Consider the following 14,387-nt stretch of genomic DNA (forward strand, 5'->3'; position numbering starts at 1 on the left):
AAAACAATGATCCACTTTTATGATCAAAGTGGGTTTGTGTTAGGCTTGCTCTCGCTTTTGCTGTGCTTAGGGTTAGGCTTGCTTATGCAACCAAATCACCTCAGTTGTTTATCACTTCCTCTGATATTTTTGAACTTACCGTAATTTTCGGACTGTAAGTATAAGTGAGCAGCAGGGGGGGGGGGCCCCATTTCAACCCCTTCCACTGAGTGCCAAGCAAGGAAGAAATGGGTACCATTGTTATAGTCACTGGTATGACTCGGCAGGGGTTTGAACCCACAACCTCCCAGTTTCAGGGCGGACACTCTCCTCTTAGGCCACTGAGCTGGTAAACACTTGTGTCGTAGGATAACACTTATAGTCGTTTTTAAATAACGTGTATACCTATATACGCCTAAATATTGTTATCCAATATGTCTACTGCAATTTCACATTAGATTGCTGGTTTGAAATTTGCTTTTGATATTATTATTTTTAATAAACATTTATGTTAAAACGTGTCTGGCGTCTTATTCCTTGTTTTTATATTCGCCAATTAAAACATAAAAATCAGACATTTGATATGACAATATGTGTAGGTACACTACACGAGGTTAAAAAAAAAAGAGAGAATAAATAAATAAAGGGTCAATTGCACAACAAAAGCACGTTTACAAATATACAATACAAATATACTCGATACAAATATTTTCATTTGATTGAAGGCAATGGCGTTAACCACTCGACCAGAGCCTGCTCGGAAACCAAAGGAGATTTGGTCATATTGATAGGGTATCCTCCATCCAAACATGTTCGGTGTTGAAAGTTTCAACGGATAGTCCGAAGCAAGCCTTTCCACAGTAGTCACCATGACAGGCGACCACCTGGTGGCGTCAGTGTGCCGAGCGCCGTTGGACGATCAGGAGAAGAAGATTTGAATCGACGGATGTGACGTCAGGGCTTTAGGTCAATTGAAGACAGGTGTGCTCGCTCAAGGGGAGTTATCATATGCAGGTGTCACCGAGCGCGGGCCGGCGGCGGCGGCGGCGGCGGCGGCGGACGGTTTCTCAGGTAAGCGAGCATGCTAGCAAATGTTTGTCGTCTCCTGCCGTTTCTCACGACGGCACGCTTTGTTGCTTTTTCTCACAAGCCTTTTTTTTCAATTTATTTTGTTTGTCGCAGGATTGTCGTACTCTCGTGACTCGGCAACGTCACGTCCACCGCGACGGTGGGCCTGGAGGTAAATTGTAGACCGCAGGCCATTTAGCCCGTGAGCAAATGTTTGCAGTTTCTTACGATGCCATTTATTATTTCTTGCAGGATTTTCGCTGTCTAGGGAGTGCTTGAGGTTTCGACACGGCACGACACGGCACGCCACAATCCACTTTGCGTCGCGTCGCGTCGTTGCGCGTTTTGGTGGTGTTTTAAATGTCTTTCACGGTTGTTTTTTTTCATGCTGGCCAGCATTTTTTTTCATTCGTCTGTCTGTAGACGGTTCGCAAATGACGCCGCCGATAAGCGCGTGTTTGTCTGACTATAGGAAATGTTAGTTTGACTCTAGTCAACTTAACCATTTTTTAAATTATTTTATATGATGCGTGTGCCATTTCCATGTCATGCAAACTGGTGAATGCAAACTGGTGAATGCAACGTATATGTTACGTCATGTCCAAATCGGACCAAATCCATTCAAAGATGGCGCCCGCCCGCAACAAACATTTGCCCGGGTTATTTTCTCCCGTCTTGGACGCCGCCAACCTGGATCATCTGTCCAATGTGAGGGGAGTTGATGAATGATGAAATTAAAATATGAATTATAATCCTGAATAATTATCATAATTTACTACAATGTGATGATTATATTTTTTTTCAAATGTAAAACTCTACTTAGAATGTATCAAATTCAAATATGAACTATAATTTTGATCAATTATCATAACTTACTACAATATAATATTTTTTTTCAAATGTAAAACTCCTAGTATGTATAATTGTTGGTAAAAAATCATGCCATTGGCACTCGACTCAATGTCTATTTTTGTTGCAATCATTTGCTTGTCTTTTGTAGCACTAAAAACTGCCGCCCAGCCAGCATCCTTCTATACAAAGCAAGCAGGAGGCTCTTGAAGGAGCCCTTTCAGTGATGTTGAGGACACTGAGGAAGAGTAGTCCTAAATCAGGTGAAAACCTGTTTTTGTCAAGTTTCAACTTCCCAACACACAATGGTTGTCGAGTTTTAGCTTCCCAGCACACAATTAATGGCGGTCTGTGTTTTTGTAGGCTGCAAGAGGAGCCGAATGGGACAATTCTATATGAAAATGCACAATGGCCTATCCAAAGGAGCCATGGCCTATCCAAAGGAGCCATGGCCTATCCAAAGGAGCCATGGCCATATGCAAAGGAGCAAAGGAGCAATGGCCATATGCAAAGGAGCAAAGGAGCAATGGCCATATGCAAAGGAGCAAAGGAGCAATGGCCATATGCAAAGGAGCAAAGGAGCAATGGCCATATGCAAAGGAGCAAAGGAGCAATGGCCATATGCAAAGGAGCAATGGCCATATGCAAAGGAGCAAAGGAGCAATGGCCATATGCAAAGGAGCAATGGCCATATGCAAAGGAGCAATGGCCATATGCAAAGGAGCAATGGCCATATGCAAAGGAGCAAAGGAGCAATGGCCATATGCAAAGGAGCAATGGCCATATGCAAAGGAGCAATGGCCATATCAAGTCAAGAATCAAGCATCGCGCTGCAAAAGTCGACGTGTGCGGATCATGTGCCCAGGAGGGGGCAGTGTGGTTGCCTTTGGTTATGGGTGCACGACGGAAAGGTTGCAGGTGTGGACAGTGTTTAGGGCTCTGATGGTTGGTCTTGCTTTCGAGGTGCGCTGTGGTTGTGGCTGGTCTGGATCCAGCGTTGTCTTGTGCTTGGTTGCCATTGACGGCCCACTTGGGGGAGGACGTGGTTCCGTGGATGGACACAAAACTGAACTTTGACGTGGAGCTGAATGTCCAATTTTGCCATACGACTTGTACCATTGTGTATCTTTTTCTAACCTGCCACTGTCGTAGTTGCTGTCTTCTTTGTTCTTTCCCCTCGGTGTAGGGTGGCGTCGGAGCGAGCCGATCCCGAATGTCCAATTTTGCAATTTGACTTGTGACATTTTCTTTTTCTAACCTACCACTGTTGCACTTCCTCTAACCCTAACCTACCACTGTGGTACTTGTGTTCTTTGTTCTCCCCTAGGTGTTGAAGCGAGACAGTCACATTGTGTCTTTTTCTAACCTAGCACTGTCGTGCTTGATCGAAGCCTAACGTACCACTGTGCGTCCTTTGTTCTGTAGGTGTAGGGGGCGGTGTTGGGGCGAGCCGGTCCACGGTGAAGACTTAATGATGTGAGCAGCGCCCAACTCATTGCATGTTCTACCTTTTGCAGGCCGGACGCAAAAGGGGGGTGCATGGCCCGATTCGACCCGGTGACCGTCACCAAGAGTACCTAACCGCTGTGATCAAGTAAGCAAGTGACCTACAACTTGGGGTGCTCTTTGAGTTTCTAACATTTGTTTCTGTTTGTGCAGATGGCGACCGGGACGCGACACGATCTGCTCAGAGGTGGACGGACCGCTGTGGCATCGCTCTGAAGTAGCAGAGTTCTGAGGGAGACCCGCTTCCCTGGAGGCGTCGACCTGCGCAGCTTGTGCATGTGAAATGGATTTTTTTCTTTTCTTTTTAGTTCACACCGGCGGTGTCCAAATGTCTGTTTGAGGGCTGCGTACTGAATCAAATTGAGAATTCTTTGACACAAATTCATTCAATCAATCACAAAATGTTGCCATTCATATTTTGTGCTACAAAGCAGTGTTGCGTTCATTCGTGTGGTGTGTTGATCAAGTTGGCCCGAGGCTACCATTTGGACACCAATGGTGGGTGACGTGTGTGTAGGGCTGCACCTGGATTGGAAAACCGTCATATGGTGGTATAGGTCGTTGACATGCACTTTAGGAAAACAAAGATATTTTTCTATTCATGTGGCAAATGAAACATGTTTTCTGGCCTCCTAACTATTTGTAATGAGTTTAGAAGATAAGTCATTGATGCAAGTTAAAGTTAACTGGTCTAAGTGATGTCATTGCGATCAAATAGTTCCTCTCCATCCTAAAATTTTGCACAACTTTGCTCAATGCTGTGGTCTGGCCCAATACTGCCATATCGTTGGTATTCCAAAATGTTGTGCAGCCCTCATTGAGTGCCAAACGCGCAGCGACGGCAAGCGCAAGCGACGGCAAGCGCAAGCGACGGCAAGCGCAAGCGACTGCAAGCGCAAGCGACCGCGCAGCGACGGCAAGCGCAAGCGACCGCGCAGCGACGGCAAGCGACCGCGCAAGCGACGGCAAGCGCAAGCGACCGCGCAAGCGACGGCAAGCGCAAGCGACCGCGCAAGCGACGGCAAGCGCAAGCGACGGCAAGCGCAAGCGACCGCGCAAGCGACGGCAAGCGCAAGCGACGGCAAGCGCAAGCGACGGCAAGCGCAAGCGACGGCAAGCGCAAGCGACGGCGCAGCGAGACTTTTGTGCTTGTCTTGCAAGGTGGAAGAGACGATGTATGAAACAAAGAGCCGGTGGACGGAGGCCACCAGACCCGCGATTGGTGAGCGGGGTGCAAAGGAAGGAATCACCCAAAGAAAGCAGTCGCCAAGTGTTGACGAGGAGCCTGATGCATGACTGGCCAAGGCTGGCCAGAGGTGGTGACATGGCAATCCAATATGCAACGCACTTGTTAGTTTTAATTTGATTTCCTTATTTGTCTGCCGTTCAGGGTTGCCAGGGCGGCGGATGGGACGAGCGCCAGCCTGCACCCGGAGGGACTGGGCTGCACCCACAAGACCAGGGAGAGGGCAGGTCATGAGTACGTTGACAGATGTGAGCCGCATGCAACTGAGAGCCGTTTGTCTTTTTGCACTTGTGCGAGGCGGAAGACGAGTCCAACACCGGCCGGAGTAGACCCGGACCTTGGCCCGTGACCAGCGGCTCACACGAGACTGATGGGTGCAGATGCAGCCAGCGTTTTGGGGGGAGTATGACTTTGTTTTTTCTTTTGTGCTTTCCCTACCCCTGTCGGTTTGAATAGGGTAACTAGTAGCACGCACGGGCATTTGGGTTGCTGTGACCCTCTAGATACGAATCGGCAAAGTAGACACCCCCTGCCCCCCTCCCTCCCCCTCTTCCTCCCTCTCTCGCTCTCTTTCTCCAACGTGCCCGGCAGTACCTGCATGGCCTGGTGCACTCAGGGTGGAACGTGGCTATACCTTGCCCTTTGTGGAATACCAGGGTATAATGTCTGCCAGACTGGGTCCCAGTGTCGTCGACGGTGTCGAGGACAAGGAGATTCTCCGTGACGCTCTTCGTGACGTCACGTTTTCCTCTTTTTTTCTCATCTCCTCTCGCTCCCTCCCTCCCTCCCTTTTTGTAAGGGGTTAAACATTTCATAACCCGGACCGCTCCAATGCGGGAGGGCCGTATGAGACATGCGCCAGCCCGTGCGTGCCGCTAGTTACCTGATTCAAACCTACCTCAGTCAAGGTTGGGGGGGGGTGGGGGATGGGGTGCTAGTGGAATTTTTCCCCTTGCCAAAACCACCACAATATGTCTGCCTTTCAGGATTGCTGGGGCAGTGGATCGGACGAGTGCCTGCGCAGAGAGGGACTGGAGAGGACCGTGAGACCAGAGGGTAGTAATAAAAAAACTTTATTTGTAGAGCACCTTTCATACAAGAAATGCAGCTCAAAGCACTTTACAACAATGAAAGAAATTATAAGCATTGAATTCTTCATATAGGAACAGACATAAAAAGAAAACAAAAACATTCATGTGTACATACGCTATTAATAAAGGGAGCTTAAAATAGGAGCACGCTTTAATAGACAGGTAATGAGTACGTCCACAGAAGTGAACCGCGTGCAACAGACTGCCGTTTTTCTTTTTGCAGTGGCACGAGGCGGAGGATGAGTCCAAACGTCGAATACCGGCCGGGGGGGGGAGCCAACCTTCGCCCGTGATGAGCGGCCGACACGAGACGGACGGGTGCGGATGCGGCGAGGGCAAAGCGCCCAGCCAGCATTTAAGGAGAGTATGACTTTGTTTTTTTCTTTTGTCCTTTCTTTCCTAAATCCCTCCCTCCCTCCACTTTTTTACTGGGTGTGCACACTGGCTATCTGCATGATGCCTCTTTCTTTCTCTCTCAGCGCCGCGTCATTTTGCCATATTGTTGTTTTACTGTTGTTTTTTTAATCATGAAATGAACTGTTTGTACTGTAATTGTGTGTGTGTACCACTGAACTGCAATTAAACTGTGAACTGAATTCAAGTGGTCCATTTTAAGCATTGGCAGTCTATCGTGCATACAAACTGGAATCATTTGAGACATTCTCAATGACAAGACAATTGTAAAGTTAGGCTGAAACAAAATTGACTTGTTAAATATGCAGTGTCAGATTTTTTATTTTTAACTACACAAAGAAAAGCTGGATGCATTCTAAATTGTTGACAAAAGCCAAGTAGCCAGACACCCATAGATGCAAACGACAAGTGTACAAACTGTCTCTGTTGCGATCAGTAAGTCCTCTTTGGCAACCCTGCTTTAAAATGGCCACCGAACTCAGAATCTTGCAGAATGTTGGTACATTGTTCTGTACGAGTAAAAGCTGTTTTAATGTGGTCAGAGCCATTTTTTGGTTTGTTTTGAATCGTCATGCATCATGTGGGCATTCTTGTGAATAAAATCAACAGAGGTGTGTTTGCTTCCTGTTGGTGGTCTTGTAAATAAAGTCAACTTTGGTGTCATCATTCGCGATGTGCCTCAACCGATGGTGCATCTCTTGAATGTGAAACTTCTTGCATGTTTTGTTGCAGGGCTTGGCATCCCCATTGGCTGTCTGACTACAAAGAAGGCTGCTGCTGTCCAGTCCAGGTTGCTGCTGTAGTCAATTGAATGTATAAACATAGCGTGTAACTTCCAGGACCTTAGCTTTCAATTTAAACGGATGTCTTCCTTTAGTCCAGCTCGTTCCAGCGGCATTGGTCTTGTGTATGTATGATTTTATGTGTGTTTTTAAATAACGTTTTCATACTTTATTTTATTGTATGTAAATAGCTGCTAGTCACGTGACCCAATGTGGAGGTACTTGTGGGCGGGGCCTGCTAAAAGACCCACTACGGAAGCTCCCCAAGTACTGATGTGCATTCCAGTTCTTTTAGGTGAACTGAATCTTTAGAATCTCTTTGAACGAATCGTTCACTCACGAGCCAACACTATTTGGGTTTTCAGTCGTGAGGTGAGCGTTGGTTGCCCTTCTGTCACTGTCATGGACACGAGTCTTTGGTCAAGTGGTAAACGTCATTGCCTCTAACACGATGGAACCATGGTTCGGGACCCGACCTTACCCGCGAGCTGTACTTTGTCGATTTTCACTCACTTCTGCATAAAGTTTGTGACTTTTTTTTTTTTTTTTTGAAGGCAGGTTTCAGTCTTGCCTGTCGGAGAGGTGGGCGTGGTCAAGCCAATTTCAGTTGCGCTGTGATTGGTCAGACTGAATTTGGGCAGAGGTAGGAGGCGGGCAAAGTGGCACTTAGGTTTTTGAAGGCAGTTTTCAGTCTCGAGGTGAGCGACAGGTGCAACCGCCCGCGTGTGAAGTGGCCTGTCACGTGGTACGCTAGTGTGCAAAGCACCATTGGACGAGCAGGCGAGGAAGATTTGAATTGACGGATGTGACGTCATGTCTTCGGGTGAATTGGGGAAGTTGTCAAATACCGGTGCAATCACCCGCGCAGCGGGCGGTTTCTCAGGTAAGCTAACATGCTAGGAAATGTTTGTCGTTCATTGGCGTTTCTCACGACGGACGCCTTGTTTGTTTGTTGCAGGATTCAAGGCGAGTTATCAAATGCAGGCGCCACCGACCGTGTGGCGGTTTCTCGGGTAAGCTATCAAATGTTTGTCGTTCATTGCCGTTTCTCACGACGGACGCCTTGTTTGTTTGATGCGAACAAATATCTTGAAAATCTTTTCACACTCGTCCCGGCCACCGCGGCTGTCGTTTTGCCGCTACAGTATTTCAAATCTCTTTGGCGTTGTGTTTCGTCAAATTAACAATGTTGCATTACATATAGTGTGCTATTTCCGTGTTATGCAAACTGATGAATGTGACAAATTTGTTACGTCATGTTCAAATCTATTCCAAGATGGCGCCCGCCCGCCCGCCTTCCGTTATGCAACAAACATTTGCGAGCGTGATTTTCTCCCGTTTAGTCGACTGCTCGATTCATGCCGACATTTTTGAGTGAGTTGATGGATGATAAAATTAAATTATTATAATTCGGATACTTTTGTAATTATTATAACTCATTACAATATACTGATAATTGTATACATATTTTAAATATAAAACTGGAGTTGGTATGTGTAATTGTTGCAAAAATATCATGCCATTGCCACTCTACTCAATGTCTATAATTGTAACTCCCAGATGCAGAGCATATAGTATGGTATGATATTGTATGGTATTGTATTGTATGTATTGTATTGTATGCATTGTGTGTATGGTAGCGTATGGCAGGGTATTCTGTGTTCTATGTCAATCCATCCATCCACCCATCTGTCCGTCCGTCCGCCCGTCCGTCCATCTGTCCATCCACCCACCCGTCCATCCAACCCATCCACCCAACCCACCCATCCAACCCATCCAACCCATCCAACCCATCCACCCATCCATCCGTCCATCCAACCCATCCACCCACCCATCCATCCATCCATCCACCCATCCATCCGTCCACCCAACCCATCCCAACCCACCCAACCGATCCACCCAAGCCACCCATCCATCCAGCCACCCAGCCATCCACCGCTTAGCCGGACGTCGGATTGCGGCGGCAGCAGCTTTAGGAGGGACTCCCAGACTTTCCTCTCTCCAGCCACTTCATCCAGCTCAACCCAGGAAATCCCAAGATTTGTATGTATTGTTTGTTTTGTTGTGTTTTTTGTTTTTTGTTTTGTTGTTTTTTGTTTTGTTTTTTTTGTTTTGTTTTTTGTTTTGTATGTATTGTATTATATGTATTGTATGTATTGTATGTATTGTTTTTTTTTGGTTTTTGTTTTTTTTGTTTTGTATGTATTGTATTGTATGTATTGTATTGTATGTATTGTATTGTATGTATTTTTTTATTTTTTTTGTATTGTATGTATGTATTGTTTTGTTTTGTTTGTTGTTTTTTGTTTTGTTTTTTGTTTTGTATGTATTGTATTGTATGTATTGTATTGTATCGTATTGTATTGTATCGTATTGTATTGTATCGTATTGTATTGTATTGTATGTATTGTATGTATTATTTTTTTTTGTTTTGTTTTTTGTTTAGTTTTTTGTTTTGTATGTACTGTATGTATTGTATTGTGTGTATTGTATTGTATGCATTGTTTTTTTTTTTTTTTTTTTTTTCTTTGTATTGTATGTATGTATTGTATTGTATGTATGTATTGTATTGTATGTATTGTATGTATTGTATTGTATGTATTGTATTATATGTATTGTATGTATTGTATGTATTGTTTTTTTGTTGGTTTTTTTGGTTGTGTTTTTGTTTTTTTTGTTTTGTATGTATTGTATTGTATGTATTGTATGTATTTTTTTGTTTTTTTTTTGGGTTTTGTTTTTTGTTTTTTTGTATTGTATGTATTGTATTGTATGTATTGTTTTTTTTGTTTTGTTTTGTATGTATTGTATGTATTGTATTGTGTGTATTGTATGTATTTTTTTTTGTTTTTTTTGTTTTTTTTGCATTGTATGTATTGTATGTATTGTATTGTATTGTATGTATTGTATTGTATGTATTGTATGTATTGTATTGTATGTATTGTATTGTATGTATTGTTTTTTTTTGTTTTTTTTGGTTTTGTATGTATTGTATGTATTGTATTGTATTGTATGTATTGTATGTATGTATTGTATTGTATTGTATGTATGTATTGTGTGTATCGTATTGTATGTATTGTATGTATCGTATTGTATGTATTGTATGTATTGTATGTATTGTATTGTATGTATTTTTTTGTTTTTTTTTTGTTTTGTTTTTTGTTTTTTTTGTATTGTATGTATTGTATTGTATGTATTGTTTTTTTTTGTTTTTTTGTTTTTGTTTTTTGTTTTGTATGTATTGTATTGTGTGTATTGTATTGTATTGTATGTATTGTTTTTTTTTGCATTGTATGTATTGTATTGTATTGTATGTATTGTATTGTATGTATTGTATTGTATTGTATGTATTGTATTATATGTATTGTATGTATTGTTTTTTTGTTGTTTTTTTTGGTTGTGTTTTTGTTTTTTTTGTTTTGAATGTATTGTATTGTTTGTATTGTATTGTATGTATTGTATTGTATGTATTGTTTTTTGTTTTTGTTTTGTTTTGTATGTATTGTATGTATTGTGTGTATTGTATTGTATGTATTGTTTTTTTTTTTTTTTTCTGTTTTGTTTTTATGTATTGTATGTATTGTATTGTTTGTATTGTATTGTTTGTATTGTATTTGTATTGTATTGTTTGTATGTATTGTATGTATGTATTGTATTGTATGTATTGTATTGTATGTATTGTATTGTATTGTATTGTTTGTATTGTATTGTTTGTATTGTATTGTTTGTATTGTATTGTTTGTTTTGTTTTTTTGTGTTTTGTTTTGTTTTTTGTTCACCCATCCATCCACCCACCCATCCAGCCACCCACCCACCCATCCAGCCAGCCACCCATCCATCCGTCCATCTAACCCAATCCACCCAACCCATCAACCCACCCACCCAGCCACCCATCCATCCAGCCACCCATCCATCCAGCCACCCAGCCATCCACGTCGGATTGCGGGACTCCCAGACTTTCCTCTCTCCAGCCACTTCATCCAGCCAGCTCAACCCAGGAAATCCCAAGATTTGTATGTATTGTTTGTTTTGTTGTGTTTTTTGTTTTGTTGTTTTTTGTTTTGTTTTTTTGTTTTGTATGTATTGTATGTATGTATTGTATTGTATGTATTGTATTATATGTATTGTATGTATGTATTGTTTTTTGTTTTTTTTTTGTTTTTTTGTTTTGTATGTATTGTATGTATTGTATGTATTGTATGTATTTTTTGTTTTGTTTTGTTTTTTGTTTTTTTGTATTGTATGTATGTATTGTTTTGTATTGTTTGTTTTGTTTGTTGTTTTTTGTTTAGTTTTGTTTTTGGGTTTTTGTTTTGTATGTATTGTATGTATGTATTGTATGTATGTATTGTATGTATCGTATTGTATGTATTGTATTGTATGTATTGTATTGTATTGTATGTATTGTATTGTATTGTATGTATTGTATTGTATGCATTGTATTGTATTGTATGTATTTTTTTTTTTGTTTTTTTTTTGTTTTTTGTTTTGTATGTACTGTATGTATTGTATTGTGTGTATTGTTTTTTTTGTTTTTCTTCTTTTTTTTTGTTTTTTGTATTGTATGTATTGTATGTATGTATTGTATTGTATGTATTGTATTGTATTGTATTGTATTGTATGTATTGTATGTATTGTATTGTATGTATTGTATGTATTGTATTGTATGTATTGTATGTATTGTATGTATTGTATTGTTTGTATTTTTTTATTTTATTTTTGTATGTATTGTGTATTGTATGTATTGTTTTGTTTTTTGTTTTGTTTTTTTTGTTTTGTTTTCTTTTTTGTTTTGTTTTTTTGTATTGTATGTATTGTATTGTATGTATGTATTGTATTGTATGTATTGTATTGTTTGTATTGTATTTGTATTGTATTTGTATTGCATTGTTTGTATTGTATTGTTTGTATGTATTGTATTGTTTGTATGTATTGTTTGTATTGTATGGTTTGTATGTATTGTTTGTATTGTATTGTATGTATTGTATGTATTGTATTGTATGTATTGTATTGTATGTATTGTATTGTATGTATTGTAATGTATGTATTGTATTGTTTGTATTGTATTGTATTGTATGTATTGTATTGTATGCATTGTATTGGATGTATTATTTTTTTTTGTTTTTTGTTTTTGTTTTGTTTTTTGTTTTGTATGTACTGTATGTATTGTATTGTGTGTATTGTTTTTTTTGTTTTGTTTTCTTCTTTTTTTTTGTTTTTTGTTTTTTTTATTGTATGTATTGTATGTATTGTATTGTATGTATTGTATTGTATGTACTGTATGTATGTATTGTATGTATTGTATGTATTGTATTGTATGTATTGTATTGTATTGTATTGTTTGTATTGTTTGTATTTTTTTTATTTTTTTATTTTATTTTTTTTATTTTTGTATGTATTGTGTGTATTGTATTGTATGTATTGTTTTGTTTTTTGTTTTGTTTTTTTTGTTTTGTTTTCTTTTTTGTTTTGTTTTTTTGTATTGTATGTATTGTATTGTATGTATGTATGTATTGTATTGTATGTATTGTTTGTTTTTCTTTTTTTTTTTATGTTTTGTTTTGCGTCATTTTGCAATATTGCAGAATGTTGGTACATTTTTCTGTACGAGTAAAAGCTGTTTTAATGTGGTCAGAGCCATTTTTTGGTTTGTTTTGAATAGTCATGCATCATGTGGGCATTCTTGTGAATAAAATCAACAGTGGCGTGTTTGCTTGCTGTTGGTGGTCTTGTAAATAAAGTCAACTTTGGTGTCAGTTATCATTCGCGATGTGCCTCAATCGATGGTCCATCTCTTGAATGTGAAACTTCTTGCATGTTTTGTTGCAGGGCTTGGCGTCCCCATTGGCTGTCTGACTACAAAGAAGGCTGCTGCTGTCCAGTCCAGGTTGCTGCTATAGTCAATTGAATGTATAAACATAGCGTGTAACTTCCAGGACCTTAGCTTTCAATTCAAAGCAGTTGCGTAACAACACGGCCAGCCTCGGTACATGTACTGGGTGGTACTACCCAGTTCAGAGTGAAATAAAGGCCAGAGTGTTCTTATTCATACCAGCATCCTTATGAAATTGACCATATCAGAAAGGCTAGATGAATTCCAAATGCTGCCACCGAGTAGCAGCGTATTTGCCTCAACCTGTCTGATGCTGGGTCAATGCGATGCACATTTTGTTGTTTTGCCCAAAACAACCTAAGAAATAAAGAAGTACTGCCGTTATCTCGCCAGTGTGCATGTGTGTTAAAAGTACGAAACAAACTCATTTGCATGATAGACGTCTAAACCACATGCTAGATATTTGCCTCAACCTGTCTGATGCTCTATTTAACTGTATGTGACAATTTTTAACAATTTTAATCATTTAAATTTTTAAGTACATTACAAATGATAGTACAATTAGACAGCTGGGTCAATGTGACCCGTCTTTTGCGGTTTATTCTGCCCAAAGCAACCTAACAAATACACATAAGTACTGCCGCTATCTCGTCAATGTGTGTGTCTCTAAAATGTACAAAGCAACATTTGCATAATAAACTTGCAAACCACATGCCCAAAAAATATTAATAGTAAATTACAAAAGGTATAAAAAACTTAAAAAAAACTTGTAAAGTCTTAAAAAGTTGTTAATTTACTTACTAGTACAGGTAAAGGCCTGTCTATTTATAGACATCGCTATGTAGCGAATGTCGCAGCGCAGCGTATGCAGGCGGCAGGGACCGCGGGCGGCATGGGCGGCGCAGGCAGCGCAGGCGGCGCAGGCAGTATTTGGCGCAAGCAGCAGCAAGGGTGGGGAATCGAACCCTGGGTCTCAGGTGTTCAAGCGCAGCGACGGAGCCACTCGCCAAGCGTGGCGAGCTCGGCAGTGACCCCGCTTTCACTTCGAGTCATTCTTAGACGTTCAGTATTGCGCTCCGCGCGTGCTGGGTAAGTACAAAAGAGAGCTGGCGGCCGCCAGCTGTCACGTCACACTGGCCGAGCGGTTCGTGACACGGCCTCATGCCCCGTACATCCCTGGTTCGATCCCAGTGGTGGGAACTTTCTCCGGCCCACTTTTGTGTCTGAATACATGCATATAGGTTGCATGTCGACGCATTTATTTATGTATAAACGCCCAGTGTGGCCCCGCCCGCAAGTGGGCGGGGCGATGCAGCTGGCCCCGCCCCCATCGAAATGGCCCGGGCCCCACCCACAAGTGGGCGGGGCGATGCAGCTGGCCCCGCCCCCATCGAGATGGCCCCGCCCCCTGGCTCCGCCCCTTGCCCTACAAAAAGACAGCAGGGCAGGGGGCGGGGCCTGCCCTACAAAAAGACAGTAGGGTAGGGGGCGGGGCGAAGCCCCGCCCCCTACCCTACTGTCTTTATATACTGTATATATACTATATACAGTATATATACTATATATATATATACAGTATATATATATACTGTATATATATATATATATACTGTATATAT

The 14,387-nt window shown here is 41.2% G+C and overlaps 1 long non-coding RNA gene across 11 annotated transcripts; it reads left to right on the forward strand.

The window, feature by feature from the left end:
• Positions 1-651: 651 nt before the first annotated feature.
• Positions 652-13,152, forward strand: LOC148387766 (uncharacterized). Of its 11 annotated transcripts, XR_015862673.1 has the most exons (12): positions 679-1,050; positions 1,162-1,219; positions 1,300-2,159; positions 2,260-3,490; positions 3,556-4,718; positions 4,793-5,704; positions 5,963-7,397; positions 7,490-7,818; positions 7,894-7,948; positions 8,840-8,978; positions 10,739-10,948; positions 12,765-13,152. It is a non-coding gene; the product is annotated as an uncharacterized LOC148387766 (long non-coding RNA). The 11 variants fall into 11 exon arrangements; XR_015862671.1 differs by lacking the exons at positions 8,840-8,978; positions 10,739-10,948 and having other exon boundaries at positions 652-1,050; positions 1,300-1,327; positions 2,048-2,159; XR_015862669.1 differs by lacking the exons at positions 8,840-8,978; positions 10,739-10,948 and having other exon boundaries at positions 658-1,050; positions 1,300-1,398; positions 2,048-2,159.
• The last annotated feature ends 1,235 nt before the right edge of the window (positions 13,153-14,387 follow it).

Source organism: Syngnathus floridae, chromosome 14 (assembly GCF_059516105.1).
Source record: "Syngnathus floridae isolate MCC-2025c chromosome 14, RoL_Sflo_1.0, whole genome shotgun sequence".
Lineage (NCBI taxonomy): Eukaryota > Metazoa > Chordata > Actinopteri > Syngnathiformes > Syngnathidae > Syngnathus > Syngnathus floridae.